The sequence below is a fragment of the Salvelinus namaycush genome, chromosome 4, assembly GCF_016432855.1.
Source record: "Salvelinus namaycush isolate Seneca chromosome 4, SaNama_1.0, whole genome shotgun sequence".
Lineage (NCBI taxonomy): Eukaryota > Metazoa > Chordata > Actinopteri > Salmoniformes > Salmonidae > Salvelinus > Salvelinus namaycush.
In genome coordinates, this window is record NC_052310.1 from 62,896,270 (window position 1) to 62,918,712 (window position 22,443).

The 22,443-nt window shown below is 40.9% G+C and overlaps 1 protein-coding gene across 2 annotated transcripts in view; it reads right to left on the minus strand.

Moving 5' to 3' along the window:
• Nucleotides 1-21,581, minus strand: part of LOC120046707 (peroxiredoxin-like 2A) — a 31,823-nt gene extending 10,242 nt beyond the window's left edge. Inside the window, exon 1 of one of the 2 annotated variants that reach the window (XM_038992141.1) lies at nucleotides 21,240-21,581. The gene's annotated coding sequence lies outside the window, so the exon portion shown is untranslated. Of the gene's footprint in view, nucleotides 1-11,122; nucleotides 11,804-21,239 lie in introns of those variants that run through there. The other variant, XM_038992142.1, reaches the window with a different exon arrangement.
• Nucleotides 21,582-22,443: the final 862 nt, after the last annotated feature.

Genomic DNA, 22,443 nt, shown 5'->3' on the forward strand with positions numbered 1-22,443 from the left:
GTGGTGGAACACAGCTCACGATGAGCCCCTGTTACGGGGTACTACAGGGTCGTATTCATAAGGGCATGCAAAGGAAAACGTTTTAAAATGTTGAGCAACGTAAAACAAAAATGAGTGTTTGACTGTTCCCAGTGTTTCCAGATGGTACCTCCACGTTTCGGCACGTTAACATACGCTGCGCGCCTAGTGAATAGGACCCAGAGTCTAAAGTAATGGACATTTACTCAAACATTTCCATGAATGAATGGAGATTTCTGCTTCACCGCCAACATTAGCTTAAATGCCCATCAGGATGCTATCATTTTGTTCACTCATCCCATTCCTCACTAACCTGGTCCCAAATCTATTTGTGCTGTTTTGCCAATTCCTATGGTTATTGTCACACCAAATGACAAGACAGCACAAACAGCTCTAGGACCAGGCTAATTCTTCACTGCTTTTATTTAGGGATCTGAAATGACACTGTTAACTATATTCTATTTTATGGAATTAGGCTATACTCTGTTTGTTATGCTTTTGGATAGAGACTGGCATGATAGTGGTGTTGAATTGCTGCATGGCTGGTTGTCAAGAAGGTCAAAATTTAATAAATAGGTCTGCCTTTATTTAGAATATTCAAACATCTTCTTCCTGAAAAGGGTGTGACGATATTGAGGCATCAAATGTACTGTATACTGTATATATCCTACGCACAGCACAGGTGGCCCACTATAACTACTATTGTACTAATATGATATAAGACAATACTACTACTGTATTGACCCCACTATTTCAGTAATATATATTAGATAATACTACTACTCTACTGTACTGTACTGTGGCTGTACTGACCCCCTCTGACCGCCGGAACAGGAGGGGCTTAAGAAGGGTCTTAACCTCTGCGACTGGCTCTACAGCACATCTCAAACTCATTCCACAGAGGGCCGAGTGTCTACGGGTTTTTCGCTCCTCCCTTGTACTTGATTACTAATTAGTGACCTTCATTTATCAAAGAACTCCCTTCACTTGGTAGTCTACGGCTTAATTGAAAGGACAAACCAAAAACCTGCAGGAACTAGGCCCTCCATGGAATGAGTTTAACACCCCTGCTCTACAGACTTTTTAAAAAGATCTGAGGTCAGGGGTCAAGTCACAGGAGTTCCCAGGGGGTGCTGGACATTTCCATTAAGATTTGGGTTACCCTTATATGTGCTGTATGTTGTGTATGACATAGGCACCCCCCTAAAAAACTTTAGGTCATAACTGTTTTTATCTTTATTTTATTTAAACTTTATTTTACTAGGCAAGTCAGTTAAAAACAAATTCTTATTTACAATGACAGCCTACCAAAAGGCAAAAGGCCTCCTGCGGGGACAGGGGCTGGGAGAAAAAAAAAGATACATCACAACAAGAGAGACACCACAACACTACATAAAGAGAGACCTAAGACAACAACATAGCATGGCAGCTACACATGACAACACAGCATGGTAGCAAAACAACATGACAACAACATGGTAGCAACACAACATGGTAGCAGCACAAAACATGGTACAAACACTATTGGGCACAGACAACAGCACAAAGGGCAAGAAGGTAGATACAACAATACATCACACGAAGCATCCACAACTGTCAGTAAGAGTATCCATGATTGAGTCTTTGAATGAAGAGAGGGAGATAAGTGTCCAGTTTGAGTGTTTGTTGCAGCTCGTTCCAGTCGCCAGCTGCAGCGAACTGAAAAGAGGAGCGACCCAGGGATGTGTGTGCTTTGAAGACCTTTAACAGAATGTGACTGTCAGAATGGGAGTTGTATGTGGAGGATGAGGGCTGCAGTAGGTGTCCCAGATAGGGGGGAGTGAGGCCTAAGAGCGTTTTATAAATAGGCATCAACCAGTGGGTCTTGCGACGGGTATACAGAGATGACAAGTTTACAGAGGAGAATAGAGTGCAGTGATGTGTCCTATAAGGAGCATTGATGGCAAATCTGATGGCCGAATGGTAAAGAACATCTAAAGTTGAAGTCGGAAGTTTACATACACCTGAGCCAAATACATTTAAACTCCGTTTTTCACAATTCCTGAAATGTAATCCAAGTAAAAATTCCCTGTCTTACATCAGTTAGGATCACCACTTTATTTTAAGAATGTGAAATGTCAGAATAATAGTAGAGAGAATGATTTATTTCAGCTTTTATTTCTTTCATCACATTCCAAGTGGGTCAGAAGTTTACATACATGCAATTAGTATTTGGTAGCATTGACTTTAAATTGTTTAACTTGGGTCAAACGTTTCGGGTAGCTATCCACAAGCTTCCCACAATAAGTTAGGTGAATTTTGGCCCATTCCTCCTGACAGAACAGGTGTAACTGAGTCATGTTTGTAGCCCTTCTTGCTCGCCACGCTTTTTCAGTTCTGCCCACACATATTTTCTATGGGATTGAGGTCAGGGCTTTGTGATGGCCACTCCAATACCTTGACTTTGTTGCCCTTAAGCCATTTTGCCACAACTTTGGAAGTATGCTTGGGGTCATTGTCCATTTAGAAGACCCATTTGCGACCAAGCTTTAACTTCCTGACTGATGTCTTGAGATGTTTCTTCAATATATCCACATAATTTTCCTACCTCATGATGCCATCTATTTTGTGAAGTGCACCAGTCCCTCCTGCAGCAAAGCGCTCCCACAACATGATGCTGCTTCATGGTTGGGATGGTGTTCTTCGGCTTACAAGCCTCCCCCTTTTTCCTCCAAACATAACGATGGTCATTACGGCCAAACAGTTCTTCAGTTTTTGTTTCATCAGACCAGAGGACACTTCTCCAAAAAGTACGATCTTTGTCCCCATGTGCAGTTGCAAACCGTAGTCTGGCTATTTTATGACGGTTTTGGAGCAGTGGCTTCATCCTTGCTGAGCGGCCTTTCAGGTTATGTCGATATATTACTCGTTTTACTGTGGATATAGATACTTTTGTACCCGTTTCCTCCAGCATCTTCACAAGGTCCTTTGCTGTTGTTCTGGGATTGAGTTGCACTTTTCGCACCAAAGTTCGTTCATCTCTAGGAGACAGAACGCGTCTCCTTCCTGAGCGGTATGATGGCTGCGTGGGCCCATGGTGTTTATACTTGCGTACTATTGTTTGTACAGATGAACGTGGTACCTTCAGGCGTTTGGAAATTGCTCCCAAGGATGAATCAGACTTGTGGAGGTCTACAATAAGGTCTGGAGGTCTTGGCTGATTTCTTTCTAGTCAGACAATTACTAGCCTACTTTTCCAGCTGGCTTATAGCCTATTTTATGCTACGTAGGTGGTGTGTAAAGCATAGCACAGTGCTAAAAAATAATTCCCTGGATATACTGTATGGGATCATCAGATCATGATATTTAGCTTTTTCATACTGAGGCTTGGTGATTATCGAGGCCGGGAGAGTGTTGTAAAGATTTTTCAAATACTGTGAGGAACTATTAGGCTATCATTCTCAATGAATGTTTAAAAAACATACTTTGTTGACTTACTGTGTGAGGTGAAGAAAATATTACTGAGGAACTCATGGTGGATGTGGTGAGTTAAGACAATCAATAAGAAATTTAGACATCCCCAAATGGGCACTTTGTGGCAGAAGGCCAGGTACTTCTATGCGTGCTCAGGCACGCACGCTCCCTCAAAATTATCAGGACAGAGAAACCAGACACATGCTCATTGCTCACAAGACACTCCAAACAAAAGACATAAAAAAAGACAAAACTCATTAATGATGGTTATGAAATAAACTAAAACTTGTTTCACACAAGTGTAGCAGGTTGTGACTGTAGCCTAATTAATAAATGCATTCACAGAAATGTATGTAACCAAATGTCTGGGATTAACGGTACATTTACGAGACCTACTGGTGACATACAGTATGTAATGGGGAATTTATAAAAAATAAACAATCAAAGGGCAAACAATTCACACAATGAAACAATGAATCTGCAAGAATTGTCTGGAGACAGCTGAGCCATTCTGGAGAGCATGCGTTCTGGAGAGAGGCTCGCCATATCTTAGCCACACACTCCTCCCCTTCTTCTTGTCTCAATGTTTTAAATTTTACCCAAGACACATTGTCTTCACACATATTTTAGATGCTTTTCACTGACATCTGCAACTCAATAATCAGTTAGGCCTATTGCCACACTGTAACGTGTGTCGTCGGATGAAGAAGGAGACCAAGGTGCAGCGTGGTAGGCGTTCATGATTTTTAATAAACTGAACACCGCAACAAAATAACAAAGTAGAAAAAACGAAAGCGCACAGTTCTGTCAGGCAACAAAACAGCTAAACAGAAAATAACTCCCCACACAACCCAAACGGAAAATCAAAACTTATATATATTCCCCAACCAGAGACAACGATAGACAGCTGCTTCTGATTGGGAACCACACATGGCAAAAACAACAAAGAAATAGAAAACATAGAATCTCCCACCCGAGTCACACCCTGACCTAACCAAACATAGAGAATAAATAAGGATCTCTAAGGTCAGGACGTGACACACACTCGCTGCCCAAATTGCGGGTTTCCCAAATAGGCGTGATTTAAAACAATCCACAGCAACAACAAAAAAAAAGCTAATGATCCTCTGAGGCTAAGTCATGCTCTCTGGTGAAGTATTTTGAATGGTTCTATTTAGACAGGAGCATTGGCTTAAACCTCTAACACCTCCCAAACCCGGATCCGGGATCCCCCCCATCACAAAAGCTGACTAGCATAGCCTAGCCTAAAGCCACAGGGATATCATATAATAAAATGTTCATGAAATCACAAGTCCAAGACACCAAATGAAAGATACACATCTTGTGAATAAAGCCATCATTTCTGATTTTTAAAATGTTTTACAGGGAAGACAAAATATGTAAATCTATTAGCTAACCACGTTAGCAAAAGACACCACTCCCATACTCCACCATTTTCTTACTGCATCAGTAGCTATCACAAATTCGACCAAATAAAGATATAAATAGCCACTAACCAAGAAACAACCTCATCAGATGACAGTCTGATAACATATTTATTGTATAGCATAGGTTTTGTTAGAAAAATTTGCATATTTCAGGTATAAATCATAGTTTACAATTGCAGCCCCCATCACAACTCTCACTAAAATGACTAGAATAACTACAGAGACCATCGTGTATTAGCTAATTACTCATCATAAAACATTTCTTAAAAATACACAGCGTACAGCAATTGAAAGACACAGATCTTGTGAATCAAGACAATATTTCAGATTTTCTAAGTGTTTTACAGCGAAAACACAATATATCGTTATATTAGCTTACCACAATAGCAAACCAGACAACAGCATTGATTCCAGCCAAACATAGCGATAACGTATTCACCACCAAAATAAATTAATTTTTCACTAACCTTCTCAGAATTCTTCAGATGACAGTCCTGTAACATCATATTACACAATCCATATAGGTTTTGTTCGAAAATGTGCATACTTAGCAGCACAAATCGTGGTTATACAATGTGATCAGTGGCAACAGGTCATGCATTCTGGCCGGCGCCATCTTGGAAAGGCACCTAATCTAATCAATAAATAATCGTAAACTTGACTAAAAAATACAGGTTGGACATCAAATGAAAGATGCATTAGTTATTAATGCAACCACTGAGTTAGATTTTTAAAATTAACGTTACTAGACATACAGTGTGCGTTACAGCCAGACTAGTGCCGCAATAATGGCGGACAAATCCGTTTACATTTTTCCACATAAATACGGAATAACATCATAAATAGCTCTTACTTTTGGACGAGCTTCCATCAGAATCTTGTGCAAGTGGTCCCTTGTCCAAAATAATCGTTGCTTGGTTGTAAAACGTCGTCTTCAACTTCGGAATTAGCAGCTAAGAATAGCTATGTGGCCACAACATGCCCAAATCCTCCAAACGCAATACTAAGGAAATTCCGAAAATAGCAATATACTCGCATAAACTGATATAACTCGGTTTAAAATAACTTCGTTATGATGTTTCTAACACCTATATCGAATTAAATTACAGACGGATATATCTAAGGTCGATAACTGAGCGTTTCAAAATGCCATCCTGAGGTCCTGCTTTGCGCAATGACGAACGTCGAAAAGAGAGCTCCCCTCGTTCCTTGGCCTTTTATAAACTCTGAGAACTACGTAGAAACTCCATTCCACTTCTCATTGGTTACTGACATCCAGGGGAAGGCGGGTGCAGTTCATGTCGACCCATAGGATACATACAGAGCTTTAAACTGATCTGAGAACAGAGCCTCATTTTCAGACCTTCGCAGTTCCTGTCATGGATTTCGCTGCAGAAAGAGTTCTGGTTCACCCACAGACATAATTCAAACGGTTTTAGAAACTAGAGATTGTTTTCTATCCAATAGTAATAATAATATGCATATTGTACGAGCAAGAATTGAGTACGAGGCAGTTTAATTTGGAGACCAATTTTCACTAAGTCGAAACAGCACCCCCTATATTCTCAAGAGGTTTTTAACACAGTTTCTCTGGACCCCCACTAGGTCGGTTTTTGCCCCTCCCCCACTCCCTAAAGTAAAAACTGAATGTGTCATCCAGACAGCCACTCACAAAGTAGCCTATAGACTAGGGATCGCAGTCCATGGTGCTGAAACTGTGACATGTCTATGAGGCTGCCTATCAAATGGATGATAGGTTTTCTGTGGTGCCAGGGCATGTAGCCTATAGCTTTGCATTAGCTAATGGATAAATGTTTATTGCTAATGCATAAATGTTTTACTTGGTCATAATTTTCTAATGTTAAGCTTAACATTTCACGAAGCTGTACTGTGTGGGAAGGCTGCAATTTAGTTACTTGTTCAGTAATTAAAGTGGCAATATGTAACCTTTTGGGTGACCTGATCAAATTCACATAGAAATGTTATTTATAGATCTATCATTCTACTTGAAAGCAAGTCTAAGAAGTGGTAGAACTATTCTATGTGCGCTATTTCTTCTCGTTTTTAAGTTTTGTTTTCTGTCTTTTACTTTCAGTTTTGACAATATTTTTGGTTATGGAAAATATATTTCACAGCGGTTTAGATGGTAGAATGATTTTCTACACTATACTAGCTTATTTGGTCACATAAACTGAAATTAGGCGAACTATTAGAGTTTTAGCAACCAGGAAATGGCAGAGCGATTTTTGAATAGTGCAACTTTAAAGTTGGAAATTCAAACAATGCAGATTGTAAAATAAATGTTTGAAACAACAGTATACTTATCAGAAACCAATAGATTTTTTTGAATATAAAACGTTCCTGTATAACCTACCTGAACCCTCATGGCATGAGCAGTCCTTGCTCTTGCCCAGCTTGGATATAAAGCTGTTGTTCTTAAAACCAGTCTGTTAATGCCAAATAATACAGTCAGTCCACCCTCAAAACACTAGTTTACTATGAATTGTTTCATTATGCAGTATAGCCTACTATCTATAGCTATAGGCCGACAGTATTTAGCTGCTATTTATCTGCTATTCATAAAAAAATATATAAATAAATACACATCAAATAGCCTAAGCAGTTCAATTAGTTCAATTATTTATTTTTGTGGGGCCTGAGGCACTTTGATCAGTCACATTCTTGAAGCCAAAGAAACAAACACCTAGCTTCCTAGTACATATGGAAATTAAAAAAGGTTTATGAATGATTTTTTAGAAGATTACTGTCAAAATTATTTATATATACAAAAAATAAACATTGATGATGGGCGCATGGGGCTGTGGGGGTGTCCGGTATGCCAGTGGACAGGAGTAATTATATAATTTTGTCAAAACATCAATTTACTTTAGGGGAAGACAGCATCTGAACAGTGCACTGTTCACCTGCCAACTTTCCATTCCAATTTGTGAATGGCTGTAACGAGAGATCTGTATATAATGACAAGATGATCATGTCTCTGCCCCAACAATGGGAGTCGTTGTTCCAAAGGCAGGAAAGCAGGAAGGCAGGCAGGGGCATCATGCACCCCAAAAATCAGCGGGGTCACAAATTACTTGAGGATGGCTGGGGGGTGGTCCAAGGGGGGGGGGGGGGGGGGGGGGGGGGGGCTAGGTCCACCGTCCATAAGTTAGAGAATTTTGCAATAAAATCTAGAGCCATAATCATTAAGTTAAGATTTATGTTAAAAAGAAAAGTGTATTTTCTGCCTATCTAAGCATACCTCTTGAGCTGACTGTCATTTTTTTAAAGAAACTAAATATGCTTCTCTGCATCTCTGCTAAAATCTGGGTAAACGATTGAAAGGAATGTGAGTCTTATTCAGTACATTTAGTTATCGCTTGCTTTTCTAAAGTCTACCAACCTTGCCAGCAGGTATGCCAGCTAAAATAGTTAGACAAGCTAGCTACTGTAACTTGATTGAAATGGCTTCTTGTTAGCTAGTTATTAGGTTGGAAGATTGGAAACCGATCTGGGCTAGCTAAAGCCAACTTCATAAAATTGCTAGGTGGCGTTTTTCTTTATTTTTACTATTTTCTACATTGTAGAAAAATAGTGAAGACATAAAAGCTATGAAATAACACATGGAATCATCTAGTAACCAAAAAAAATGTTAAACAAATCAAAATATATTTTATATTTGAGATTCTTCAAATAGCCACCCTTTGCCTTGATGACAGCTTTGCACACTCTTGGCAATCTCTAAACCAGCTTCACTTGGAATGCTTTTCCAACAGACTTGAATTTGGACTCCAATTTGGACTCCAGACCAAAGGACACATTTCCACTTGTCTAATGTCCATTGCTCGTGTTTCTTGGCCCAAGCAAGTCTCTTCTTCTTATTGGTGTCCTTTAGTAGTGGTTTCTTTGCAGCAATTCGACCATGAAGGCCTGATTCACACAGTCTCTTCTGAACAGTTGAAGTTGAGATGTGTCTGTTACTTGAACTCTGTGAAGCATTTATTTGTGCTGCAATTTCTGAGACTGGTAACTCTAATGAACTTATCCTCTGCAGCAGAGGTAACTCTGGGTCTTCCATTCCTGTGGCGGTCCTCATGAGATCCAGTCATCACAGCTCTTGAAGGTTTTTGCGACTGCACTTGATGAAACGTTCACATTTCTTGAGATTTTCCGTATTGACTGACCTTCATGTGTTAAATTAATGATGGAGTGTCGTTTCTATTTGCTTGTTTGAGCTGTTCTTGCCATAATATGGACTTGGTCTTTTACCAAATAGGGCTATCCTCTGTATACCCCACTACCTTGTCACAACACAACTGATTGGCTCAAACACATTAAGAAGGAAAGAAATTCCACAAATTAACTTTTAAGAAGTCACACCTGTTAATTGAAATGCATTCCAGGTGACTACCTCATGAAGCTGGTTGAGAGAATGCCAAGTGTGTGCAAAGCTGTCATCAAGGCAAACAGTGGCTATTTGAAGAATCTCAAATACAAAATATATTTTTGATTTGTTTAACACTTTTTTGGTTACTACATGATTCCATATGTGTTATTTCATAGTTTTGATGTCTTCACTATTATTCTACATTGTAGAAAATAGTAAAAATACAGAAAAACCCTTGAATGAGTAAGTGTTCTAAAACTTTTGACCAGTAGTGTATATTTACAGTGGATTCAGAAAATATTCATAACCCTTGACTTTTTCCACATTTTGTTACGTTACAGCCATATTCTAAAATTGCTTAAATTGTTTTATTATCTCATCAATCTGCACACAATACCACATAATGAAAAGCAAAAATAGGTTTTTAGACATTTCTGCGAATAAAAAAAATGAAATATCACATTTACATAAATACTCAGACCCTGTACTCTGTACTTTGTTGAAGCTCATTCAGAGATTACAGCCTCGAGTCTCCTTGGGTATAACGCTACAAGCTTGACACACCTGTATTTGTGGAGTTTCGCCCATTCTTCTCTGCAGATCCATTCAATCTCTGTCAGGTTGGACAGGGAGCACCGCTGCACAGCTATTGTCAGGTCTCTCTGGATCTGTTCGATCAGGTTCAAGTCTGGGCTCTGGTTGGGCCACTCAAAGACATTCAGAGACTTGTCCCAAAGCCCCTCCTGCATTGTCTTGGCTGTGTGCTTAGGGTTATTGTCCTGTTGGAAGGTGAACCTTCGCCCCAGTCTGAGGTCCTGTGCACTTTGGAGCAGGTTATCGGCAAGGATCTTTCTGTACTTTGCTCCGTTCATCTCCCAGTCCCTGCCGCTGAAAAACATCCGAACAGCATGATGCTGCCACCGCCATGCTTCACTGTAAGGATGGTGCCAGGTTTCCTCCAGGCGTGACGCTTGGCGTTCAGGCCTGAGTTCAATCTTGGTTTCATCAGACCAGAGAATCAGGCTGTCATGTGCCTTTTACTGAGGAGTGGCTTCCGTCTGGCCACTATACCATAAAGGCCTGATTGTTGGAGTGCTGCAGAGATGGTTGTCCTTCTGGAAGGTTCTCCATTCTCCACAGAGGAACTATGGAGCTTTGTCAGAGTGACCATCTTGTTCTTGGTCACCTCCCTGACCAAGGCCCTTCTCCCCCGATTGCTGAGTTTGGCCGGACGGCCAGCTCTAGGAAGAGTCTTGGTGGTTCCAAGCTTCTTCCATTTAAGAATGATGGAGGCCACTGTGTTCTTGGGGACCTTCAATGCTACAGACAACTCTGAGACCTTATATAGACAGTTGTGTGCCTTTCCAAATCATGTCAAATCAATTTAATTTACCGCAGGTTGACTCCAATCAAGTTGTAGAAACATCTCAAGGATGATCAATGGAAACAGGATGCATCTGAGCTCAATTTCGAGTCTCATATCAAAGGGTCTGAATACTTACAGTAAATACACAAAGAAAACTTTTTTTGCTTTGTCATTATGGTGTATTGTGTGTAGATGAATGAGGAAAACGATTAATTTAATCAATTTTAGAATAAGGCTGTAACGGAACAAAATTTGGAAAAATGGAAGGGTCTGAATAATTTCCAAATGCATTGTATATTTATATTTATTTATATTGAACAGGATAAATGAAGGCAAGTGACAAGGGTTGAATCACCCCCTTCCCCTCGCCACTCCATTTGCGTGTTCACATGCACCCCCCGCCATTTGCACAATTACCGAGGGTGTAAGGCAGGAGTATTCAACTCTTACCCTACGAGGTCCGGAGCCTGCTGGTTTTCTGTTCCACCTGATACTTGATTGCACCCACCTCGTGTCCCAGGTCTACATCAGTCCCTGATTAGAGAGGAGCATATAGAAAATGCAGTGGAACTGGCTTCAAGGTCCAGAGGTGAGCTTTAGGGTTGTAGGGGATAATTAGACCCTCAGACAGACACTTCGACTGAGCCAGCAAGTGCTATCCCCACATGCACTGTGATATGTTTGGAGTTTGTGCAATTTCATACACATGAATGGAAAGGTGTAATCATATTGCCATGTGCATTTGTTTATGTCTGATTTCAAGACTTGTAACAGATTAAATACCTCCCAAATTAAATGTTTAACTGTTACTGAGGTTTATATCTTGTAAAACGACAGGAGGGATTTGTTCATTTGAATGCTTGTTTTACTATTTAAAAGTGGAACATTAATTGCATCAATCAAGTCAGGAGTGTGTCCCGAGGTTGATGGGTTTCTAGATGGGTTCGCTTGACTGTCGCAATTGTGGTGGGAAGCATGCACATGAGCTTCTTGAATTTCCTGTAAAGGAGGCAGAGATTGCTAGAATATGAGCTGTTTAGTGTGTCTGCCGTGCAGAGGCAGCGAGAAAAGTTAAATCATGTTCTAGTGGCTTGGTTACCATGGAGACACTGCAGTCCAGTGCTGTGGCTGCCATTCGCAAGGGGCAGAATCCAGATACCCTTGTCATGAAGAAAGTCTTTTTTTTTGGCAGGTATGGGGACAAATTGCTGGATAATTCTCACTGTATAACCATCACCATGAAAAATCAGAATCCTTGCCTACCACAGTCATGGTTATTTGTGTCTTAATGTGAACAATGGGTCTGGTCACCTCTCCTGACAAGGACATCAACGTCTGGTGTCATCTTTGATGGGTCTATAATATATTAGACACTAAGTGTCTGTTAAGAAGGCGCCCGAAGAGCATGGCTGACATTTTACATGCCGTAACCAGTTGTGCTATTTTGTTTGTTTTTTTGCATTGTTTGTAACTTGTTTTTTTACTTATTTTGTACATAATGTTGCTGCTACCATCTCTTATGACCGAAAATAACTTCTGGAACTGGGATTACCCACCACAAACTGGAAGAAGCTTTTTCCTTTAACGAGTCCGACGAGAAAGATATACTGCTCTCCCGGGAACGGGCCCAGATCCCTGTCATTTGCGTGAAGTAAAGACAGAGAAAAAGAGGAAGCAGATCAGGCTGCCTTTTGAGAATCCGTAGGCGAGCAAGTAAACTCCCACTGCGATCAATTTTACTTGCTAACATGCAATCATTGGAAAATAAAATTGATGACCTACAATTACGATTATCCTACCAACGGGACATTAAGAACTGTAATATCTTATGTTTCACGGAGTCGTGGCTGAACGATGACACGGATAATATAGAGCTGGAGGGATTTTCAATGCACCAGCAGAGGGTGGGGGTGTGTGTCTTTTTATCAGTAACAGCTGGTGCGCGATGTCTAATATTAAAGAAGTCTCAAGGTATTACTCGCATGAGGTAGAGTACCTTATGATAATCTGTAGACCACACTATCTACCAAGAGAGTTCTCATCTATATTATTCGTAGCCGTCTATTTACCACCACAGACCGATGCTGGCACTAAGACCGCACTCAACCAACTCTATAAAGCCATAAGCAAACAAGAAAATGCTCACCCAGAAGCGGCGCTCCTAGTGGCCGGGGACTTTAATGCAAGCAAACTTAAATCAGTTTTACCAAATTTTTACCAGCATGTCACATGTGCAACCAGAGGAAAAATAACTCTAGACCACCTTTACTCCACACACAAAGATGCATACAAAGCTCTCCCCAGCCCTCCATTTGACAAATCTGACCATAATTCTATCCTCCTGATTCCTGCTTACAAGCAAAAACTCAAGCAGGAAGTACCAGTGACTCGCTCAATACGGAAGTGGTCAGATGACACAGATGATACGCTACAGGACTGTTTTGCTAGCCCAGACTGGAATATGTTCCGGGATTCATCCAATGGCATTGACGAGTACACCACCTCAGTCATCGGCTTCATCAATAAGTGCATCGATGACGTCGTTCCCACAGGGACCGTACATACATACATTATCCCAACCAGAAGCCATGGATTACAGGCAACATCGGCATCGAGCTAAAGGCTAGAGCTGCCGCTTTCAAGGAGCGGGACACTAATCCGGACGCTTATAAGAAATCCCGCTATGCCCTCAGACGAACCATCAAACAAGCAAAGCGTCAATACAGGATTAAGATTGAATCCTACTACACCGGCTCTGATGCTCGTCGGATGTGGCAGGGCTTGAAAACTATTACGGACTACAAAGGGAAACCCAGACGCGAGCTACCCAGTGACGCGAGCCTACCAAACGACCTTAATGCCTTTTATGCTCGCTTCAAGGCAAGCAACACTGAAGCATACATGAGAGCACCAGCTGTTCTGGATGACTGTGTGATAACGCTCTCGGTAGCCGATGTGAGCAAGCAGCGGGGCCAGATGGATTACCAGGACTTGTACTCAAAGTATGCATAGACCAACTGGCAAGTGTCTTCACTGCAGACCACCATAGTCTCTGTACCCAAGGAAGCGAAGGTAACCTGCCTAAATGATTACCAAACATGACTCCAACAACATAATTAAGTTTGCTGACGACACAAAAGTGGTAGCCCTTATCACCGACAACGATGAGACAGCCGATAGGGAGGAAGTCAGAGAACTGGCAGTGTGGTGCCAGGACAACAACCTCTCCCTCAATGTGAGCAAGACAAAGGAGCTGATCGTGGACTAGAGGAAAATGCGGGCCGAACAGGCCCCCATTAACATCGATGGGGCTGTAGTGGAGCGGGTCAAGAGTTTCAAGTTCTATGGTGTCCACATCACCAACGCTCTATCATGGTCCAAACACACCAAAATAGTCGTGAAAAGAGCACGACAAAACTTTTTCCCCCTCAGAAGACTGAAAAGATTTGGCATGGGTCCCCAAATCCTCAAAAAGTTATACAGCTGCACCATCGAGAGCATCCTGTCCAGTTGCATCACCGCCTGGTATGGCAACTGCTCGGCATCTGACCGTAAGGCGCTACAGAGGGTAGTGCGTACGGCCCAGTACATCACTGGGGCCAAGCTTCCTGCAATCCAGGACCTATATAATATGTGGTGTCAGAGGACAGCCAATATAATTGTCAGAGACTCCAGTTTACTCTGCTACCACACGCCAAGCCGTTCCGGAGCGCCAAGTCTAGAACCAAAAGGCTCCTTATCAGCTTCTACCCCCAAGCCATAAGACTGCTGAACAATTAATCAAATGGCCACTGGACTATTACATTGACCCCCCCCCCCCCCCCTGTAACCCCTGTATATAGCCTTGTTATAGCCTCTATTGTTATGTTATTATGTTACTTTGTATAATTTTTTACTTTCATTTATTTGGTAAATATTTTCTTAACTCTTCTTGTCTTCTTGAACTTAAGGGCTTGTAAGTAAGCATTTCACAGTAAGATCTACACTTGTTGTATTTGGCGCATGTGACAAATAAAGTTTGATTTGATTTGATTTTGATATAGAGATTCTCAGAACAGCTGACAAGTGGTAATTTGTTAAATTTGACCTGTGATGGGATTTGTTGTAATTCATGACTGAGAACGTTTGTTCACACACATATGTGGACCCGAATAAAACAAGCATCCTTTTGGTGTGCTTTTTAATGTTTGGAATCTTTGTTTCATTCAGTGGGCCATAGAACTGGTCTATTGTTGCTGTTTTGTACTTCTCCTTCAAAGCACTGTCACATTGGAGGTCGATGAGCTCCAATTGTGTGTCTGTTGGTGCTTTCTCAGTGTCGAAAGACAGGGGGCATGATACAAGCTCCAGTTCAGTCTCAATCTTGGTGAAGTATGAGAAGCGGCGGGAAAACTCAGCATGCAAGTCGATCAAAGTGCTACTGTATGTCTCACTGCGATATGGGCGTGTTCAGTGCGGCCAATGTCGGAAAATGAGCGAGAGACCGGCTGCTCATTTGTCTGGACAACAACATAAGTTTGGCATTGAAGGCTTCAATGTTGGAATACAGTTCAAGCACAAAAACACAATTTTCCTGCAGTTTCACATTTAGATCGTTCAGATGCCCCAATATGTCCACACCCAAGCAAAGTCGCCCAGCCAGTCATTGTCTTTCAATTCGGAGAAGTCGTCAGCTTTACCAACCGTATCAAGGAACATACCTATCTCCCCTCTCAGTTCCCACACAGCGAAATACTTTCCCCAGGCTTAGCCAGCGACGTTTGAATTGTACAAGTCCTGGTGCTCTGCCTCTGTGTCATTGAGAAGCTGAATGAACTGACGATGGTTAAGCCCCCTTGCCCACAAAAAGTTGAGAAGTTTTACAACCACATTGAAACTTTTTCCAACTTTAACACACTTTTACACAGGGCTTCCTGATAAATAATACAGTGAAGAAATATCAATTCCTCCGAGTTATGGCTTTCTTCTTTTACTTTGTCTTGTAATCTTTTTAGCAGGCCAATGTTTTTACCGGTTAGATTTGGTGATCCATCTGTTGTGACGTTTGTCAGTTTGCTCCACGATAGATTCATTTTTTCCAAGCAGGCAGAGACACTGTCATATAAATCAGAGCCCCTGGTTGTTTCCATCATTGATTCCATCGCAAGAAGTTCCTTTGTTATTTCAAAGTTCTCCTTAATTTCTCTGACAAAAATTACAAGTTTAGCAGTGTCTCTGATGTCAGAGTTCTGAGGCCTCCTGGCCTTTTCCTGAGAGGACAGGCAGCTAGCGTAGTTAGCATGCTTGCTTAAAAAATTACGATTTAGATTATATTTCTTAAAAATGGCAACACTTTCTTGGCATATCAGACATACCGCTTTATGTCCAATATTAGTAAAAAACTATTTTGCTGTCCATTCTTCTTTAAACACACGACATTCAGAGTCCACTTTTCTCATTTTCGCAGCATTCATTTTTCACATCAAAAGTCATCAAGCAATGAAGTGGCTATGAAGACTGAGCGCAACTCAAATACAATAATATTTAATACATTTAAAAAATGTCTCCCGAGCCAAATTGAAGTGCCCGTTGGGCCGGATACTTTGCCCCCCCTTGACCTAAGCCAACCCTGTCTGTTTTGCCCCATAGTCGCGCACATGTCAGTTTTGTCGCCACTCTTTGGAAGTCACCCTCTGAGTTTCGTCAGCAATATGTGACAACGGAGGGCCTCCCGAGCGAGTTGGTAGGGGGTGGTTTTGGATTCACTGATGCTTAGGTCTGCATATTAAGCCCGTAGAAACACATTGGGCTTATTCTGGACAGATGTTGTCGAGAGTGAGCACTCACGCTTCTCACCAGAGAAAGCATCCGAGCGAACGAAACAGCACCCCTCTGTCATACTACATGTAGCCCATGTATCTGATGCTGTCTGGACAGAAATAGTATTACAGGTCATGCTCTTTTTGACCAGACAGCATCAGATACATGGTCTACTACACTTACTGAGACAGAGGGGTGCTGTTTCGCTCGCTCTGATTCTTTATCTGAGATTGATGCATCTTTCTGTCAATAAATATTTGTATATTTTATTTGGTAGAACAATGAGGTACTTTAGGGCAGGCTGTGCTATGCTTTACACTACCTAAGCAACAACAACTATAAGCCAGCTGGAACAGTAATAGTGGTCTGACTAGCCAATGTTTATAATAAGTGTGAACGCAGTACTATAATGCTAGGTTCATAACCAAGTGGGAAAGTGGGTCATTACCAGATGTGAAGTTGTAAATACTAGTTGGATGCATTCACGTGCTTTGAACTCTTTGAGAAAAGGTTATTGGCTAATGGCCAACAAGCTGCGTCAACCATAAACATAAAGTACAGCTATCATGCTCGTAAAACAAATTTATAGTGTTCAAAAACCATATTAATAATAGATTGCTTTTTATAAATAATGTTTTCTTGTTACATTTAACTGCCAAAAATGTTGTTATCAAGGTCATTTCCTTAGTAGGTGACGTCAGAAGTCAGCATCTGGGAGAAGTCGACGAGTTTCCCACTAGTAATTACGAGTTGGAGCAGCGTTCAAGTAGATTTTTTCCAGTCGTATTTGGGAAACACCACCTTCCCACTTACTTATGAACGAAGCATAACTCCAGAGGCAATGGATGAAAAAGTGTTTATTCTTTAACATTATCTGGCTAGACTCCTAGTCAAACACAGAAGCTGCAATAGCTTTTACAAGCAAATGTACAATTACAGTGTAAAACAAAACTATTTTATGCTTATGATAGGAAAGCCTTCACAGGTAAGCTTGTTGGAAGTTAGCAAGCTAAGGGTGTATTCATTAGTCTGATTCCATTGCAAAACATTTGTCTACGGAAACCGTTTACTTGCAACGAAAACAAGAGTTACTATTGGACAAATTCATCTAGGTCCCTCCTCGTTTGGTTCTGTTTGATCTATTTGCTTCCGTTTTGGTTACTAGAGTAAACGGTAAACGGTTTCCGTTGCAAAATGTTTTGCAACAGACAAAACGTTTTGCAACAGACAAAACGTTTTGCAACGGAATCCAACTAATGAATACACCCTAGCTTACAATAGCCATATCAACAGCCCATGTTAATACATCACAACAGCTAACATTACCATTAGCTAGCTTGTTAGCAAAATAACTTAACCTTTTATTGCAGTGGGCTAAATCAGGGTCACACAGAGTGTTTCTTGGTAGTCTTTTTTATTTTTATTATAATTTTTATTTTACCCCGTTTTCGTGGTATCCAATTGGTAGTTACAGTCTTGTCTCATCGCTGCCACTCCCGTACGGACTCGGGAGAGGCGAACGTTGAGAGCCGTGTGTCCTCCAAAACACAACCCAACCAAGCCGCACTGCCCACTTAACCCGGAAGCCAGCCGCACCAATGTGCTGGAGGAAACACCGTGCACCTGGCGACCATGTCAGTGTGCACTGCACCCGGCCCGCCACAGGAGTCGCTAGTGCACGATGGGACATGGACATCTCTGCCGGCCAAACCCTCCCCTAACCTGGACAACACAGGGCCAATTGTGCGCCACCCCATGGGTCTCCCAGTCACGGCCGGCTGCGACAGATCCTGGACTCGAACCCAGAATCTCTAGTGGCACAACTAGCACTGTGATGCAGTGCCTTAGACCACTGCGCCACTCAAGAAGCACTTTGCCAGTCTTAAACAAATCAAGTTTGAAACAAAAGTATACACCTCACACACATGGCTAAAAAGACGACACCTGTACTATGTCAGATAGAGTTGAAATGTATACCATTTGGAGTTTGCATCCCAATATTACACTTTTTATACATCACAGAAAAATGAAATATAACAAAACCGTTTGACATAGAAACATTGGATGTTCGGCTGTTTATTTTTATATTTTTTTGTTAATTATGAAATTACGAAAACATTTAATAACATTCCACCCATGAGGCCACTAGATCATTTGACTGCAGGAAAGGGCTACTCTCTTCTCCAAGTTCTCATCGGGGGTTAACTCTCTTTATATTTCAGAATCCATTGGGCTAAGTACTTGATAGGGTCAACAGGTCGCTGGACCGACGACTCGGTCATTCCCTCCTAAATCAATTTACCCATGGACTTGGGTCCTAATGTATTTTAGACTGGGAACGATATAAAAAAATAAAGCTTGATAATTCTGAATTCTTAGAACTAAACTGCTTACAACTCTCGCTTTATTGGCCAGCACCATTTGTACTTATGTATGTACTGTAGACTAACTGACAAGAAAGACACCTTTAGTTTGACCCTGTGACATGAATCGCATCAAAGTTAGGCTCATGGAAGTGAAATAACAATGTTGATTATTAAATTAATGTGCCTTCAGAAAGTATTCATACACCTGATTACACATTTTGAATTCAGGCTGAATTCAAAATGCATTCTTTTTTTTATTCCCTCACCCATCTACACACAATAACCCATAATAACAAACTAGAAACATGTTTTTAGAATTGTTTTGCAAAACATTTACATTTAAATACAGAAATATCTAATTTACATAAGTATTCACACCCCTGAGTCAATACTTTGTAGAAGCACTTTTGGCAGCGATTACAGCTGTGAGTCTTTCTAAGTCTCGAAGAGCTTTCCACACCTGGATTGTGCAACATTTGCCGATTATTCGTTCAAAAATAATTCAAGATCTGTCAAATTGGTTGTTGATCATTTTCAAGTAGATTTAAGTCAAAACTGTAACTCGGACATTCAGGAACATTCAGTGTGTTCTTGGTAAGCAACACCAGCGTAGATTTGGCTTTGTGTTTTAGGTTATTGAGGTAACCAAGAACCCGATGGTCACTCTGACAGAGCTCCAGAGTTCCTCTGTGGAGATGGGAGAATCTTCCAGAAGGGCAACCATCTCTGCAGCACTCCACCAATCAGGTCTTTATGGTAGAGTGGTTGGAAGGAAGCCACTCCTCTGTAAAAGGCACATGACAATCCGCTTGGAGTTTGCCAAAAGGCATCTAAAGGGCTGACAGACCATGAGAAACAAGATTCTCTGGTCTGATGAAACCAAGATTGAACTCTTCGTCCTGAATGCTAAGCGTCACATCTGGAGGAAATATGGCACCACCCCTACTGTGAAGCATGGTGGTGGAAGCATCATGCCTTGGGGACGTTTTTCAGCGACAGTGACTAGGAGACTAGTCAGAATCGAGGAAAGATGAACGGAGCAAAGTACAGAGATATCATTGAGGAAAACCTGCTCCAGAGCACTCAGGACCTCAGACTGGTGCGAAGGTTCACCTTCCAACAGGACAACAACCCTAAGCACACAGCCACAATGCAGGAGTGGCTTTGGGACACGTCTCTGAATGTCTTCGTGTGGCCCAGTCAGAGCCAGGACATCGAATATCTTTGGAGAGACCTGAAAATAGCTGTGCATCAACGCTCCCCATCCAACCTGACAGAGTTTGAGAGGATCTACAGAGAAGAATGGGAGAAACTCCCCAAATACAGGTGTGCCAAGCTTGTAGCGTCTTACCCAAGGAGACTCAAGGATGTAGTCGATGCCAAAGGTGCTTCAACAAAGTACTGAGTAAAGGGTCTGAATAATTATGCAAATGTGATTTTTCAGGGTTTGTTTTTTGCAAAAATGTCTAATAAACAGTTTTTGCTTTGTCATTATGGGGTATTGTGTGTAGTTGATGAGGATAAAAAAATCTATTTTAGAATAAGGCTGTAACCTAACAAAATGTAGAAAAAGTAAAGGGGTCTGAATACTTTCCGAATGCACTGTATGTACATATACTGTAGGTAAGGATAAAGTGACTAGGCAACAGGATATATAATAACCAGTAACAGCAGTGTATGCAATTCTAACTTGTATTGACTATAAAAAGTTAAATTAGATACTTCTGTTTTTCATTTTCAATACATTTGCAAAAATTTAGAAAAACATGTTTTCACTGTCAATATGGGGTATTGTGTGTAGATGAGTGGGGTATAGACATAGAGGTCGTTCAAAAATCATGTTAAACACTATTATTGCACACAGAGTGCGTCCATGCAACTTACTTTGTAGCTTGTTAAGCACAGTTTTACTCCTAAACTTATTTAGGCTTGCCATAACAAAGGAGTTGAATAATTATTGTCTGAAGACATTTCAGCTTTTCATATTTAATTAATTTGTAAAGATTTCTAAAAACATATCATTCCACATTGACATTATGGGGTGTAGTGTGTAGTCCAGTGACACAAAATGTATTATTTTAAATTCAGGCTGTAACACAACAAAATGTGGAAAAAGTCAAGGGGTGTGAAAACTTTCTGAAGGCACTGTAAGTATTCTTTATAGCGCACACAGTAGACATGTGAGCTGCCTGTTTTGAAATCTTAAACAACACGATACAAGCAACATGACAGTCTGATGGGAGAGAGGTGGACAGACGAGCAGAGGAACATATAGGCTACTGTAACTGCAATACTGTATTGATTTTCTTCTGTCATCTACATTTCAGATTATCGGTAAAAGAGAGTTATTTATTGTTATTTAAGTTATTTAATGCTATTGCAACGTAGTCTAGTCCACTAACCTTCCTCACATACAGCCCCCAACGCCACCGCCTCAGGTGAACTTTGAACCCAATGACCAGTTCAAACTAGATCTATCTGGTTATAGTGTTGGTTTAAAAAACAAATAACCTCTCCGCTGTGATAGGCCTTTTCCTGTCAGCCTCAGTCAATACGACTTTGTTGCAACAAGTGTAATGTTGTCCCTCTCTGGGCTCTCTAGAACATTGTGTTGACCAACTTTTCTGATACCCATGTGCAGGCTTATATTGATTCTAAGGTGTTTTGTCTGATCTTTGGTTTTCTAGCAAAGTGTTTTATATACCTTCCGGAGCAATAGATCATGGTTGAATTAGACAGATCCCACTGCGCAGACGTCAATTCAACATCTATTTCACGTTGGTTCAAAGTAATTTCATTGAAATGACGTGGAAACGTTTATTCAGTGTGTTCCCAGTGGGATGGCTGTTGTCAAAAGGATATAGCGAAAACACAACCCGTTTTCAGAGTAGCAATTCGTATGGTATTTTATGAATTCCAATTCGTACAATATGTTACAAAAGTGCTTAGGATCCCGTCAATCTCTTTAAGCAAATTAAACCATTGAAGCACAACACACTCTGTTACAGAAATAATATAATAGCCTACCCACTGACCATAGCAAAAACATTTTATGACGCCGCATAGGTTGTGATAGATAAAAATATAATTTAATGTCACTCTTCAGCGAGAAAACACTACAGTTGAAGTCAGAAGTTTACATACACTTAGGTTGGAGTCATTAAAACAGATTTTTCAACCACTCCACAAATTTCTTGTTGACAAACTATAGTTTTGGCAAGTCGGTTAGGACATCTACTTTGTGCATGACACAAGTCATTTTTCCAACAATTGTTTACAGACAGATTATTTCACTTATAATTCACTGTATCACAATTCCAGTGGGTCAGAAGTTTACATACACTAAGTTGACTGTGCCTTTAAACAGCTTGGAAAATTCCAGAAAATGATGTACTGGCTTTAGAAGCTTCTGATAAGCTAAATTACATAATTTGAGTCAATTGGAGGTGTACCTGTGGATGTATTTCAAGGCCTACCTTCAAACTCAGTGCCTCTTCGATTGACATCATGGGAAAATCAAAAGAAATCAGCCAAGACCTCAGAAAAAAAATTGTAGACCTCCACAAGTCTGGTTCATCCTTGGGAGCAATTTCCAAACACCTGAAG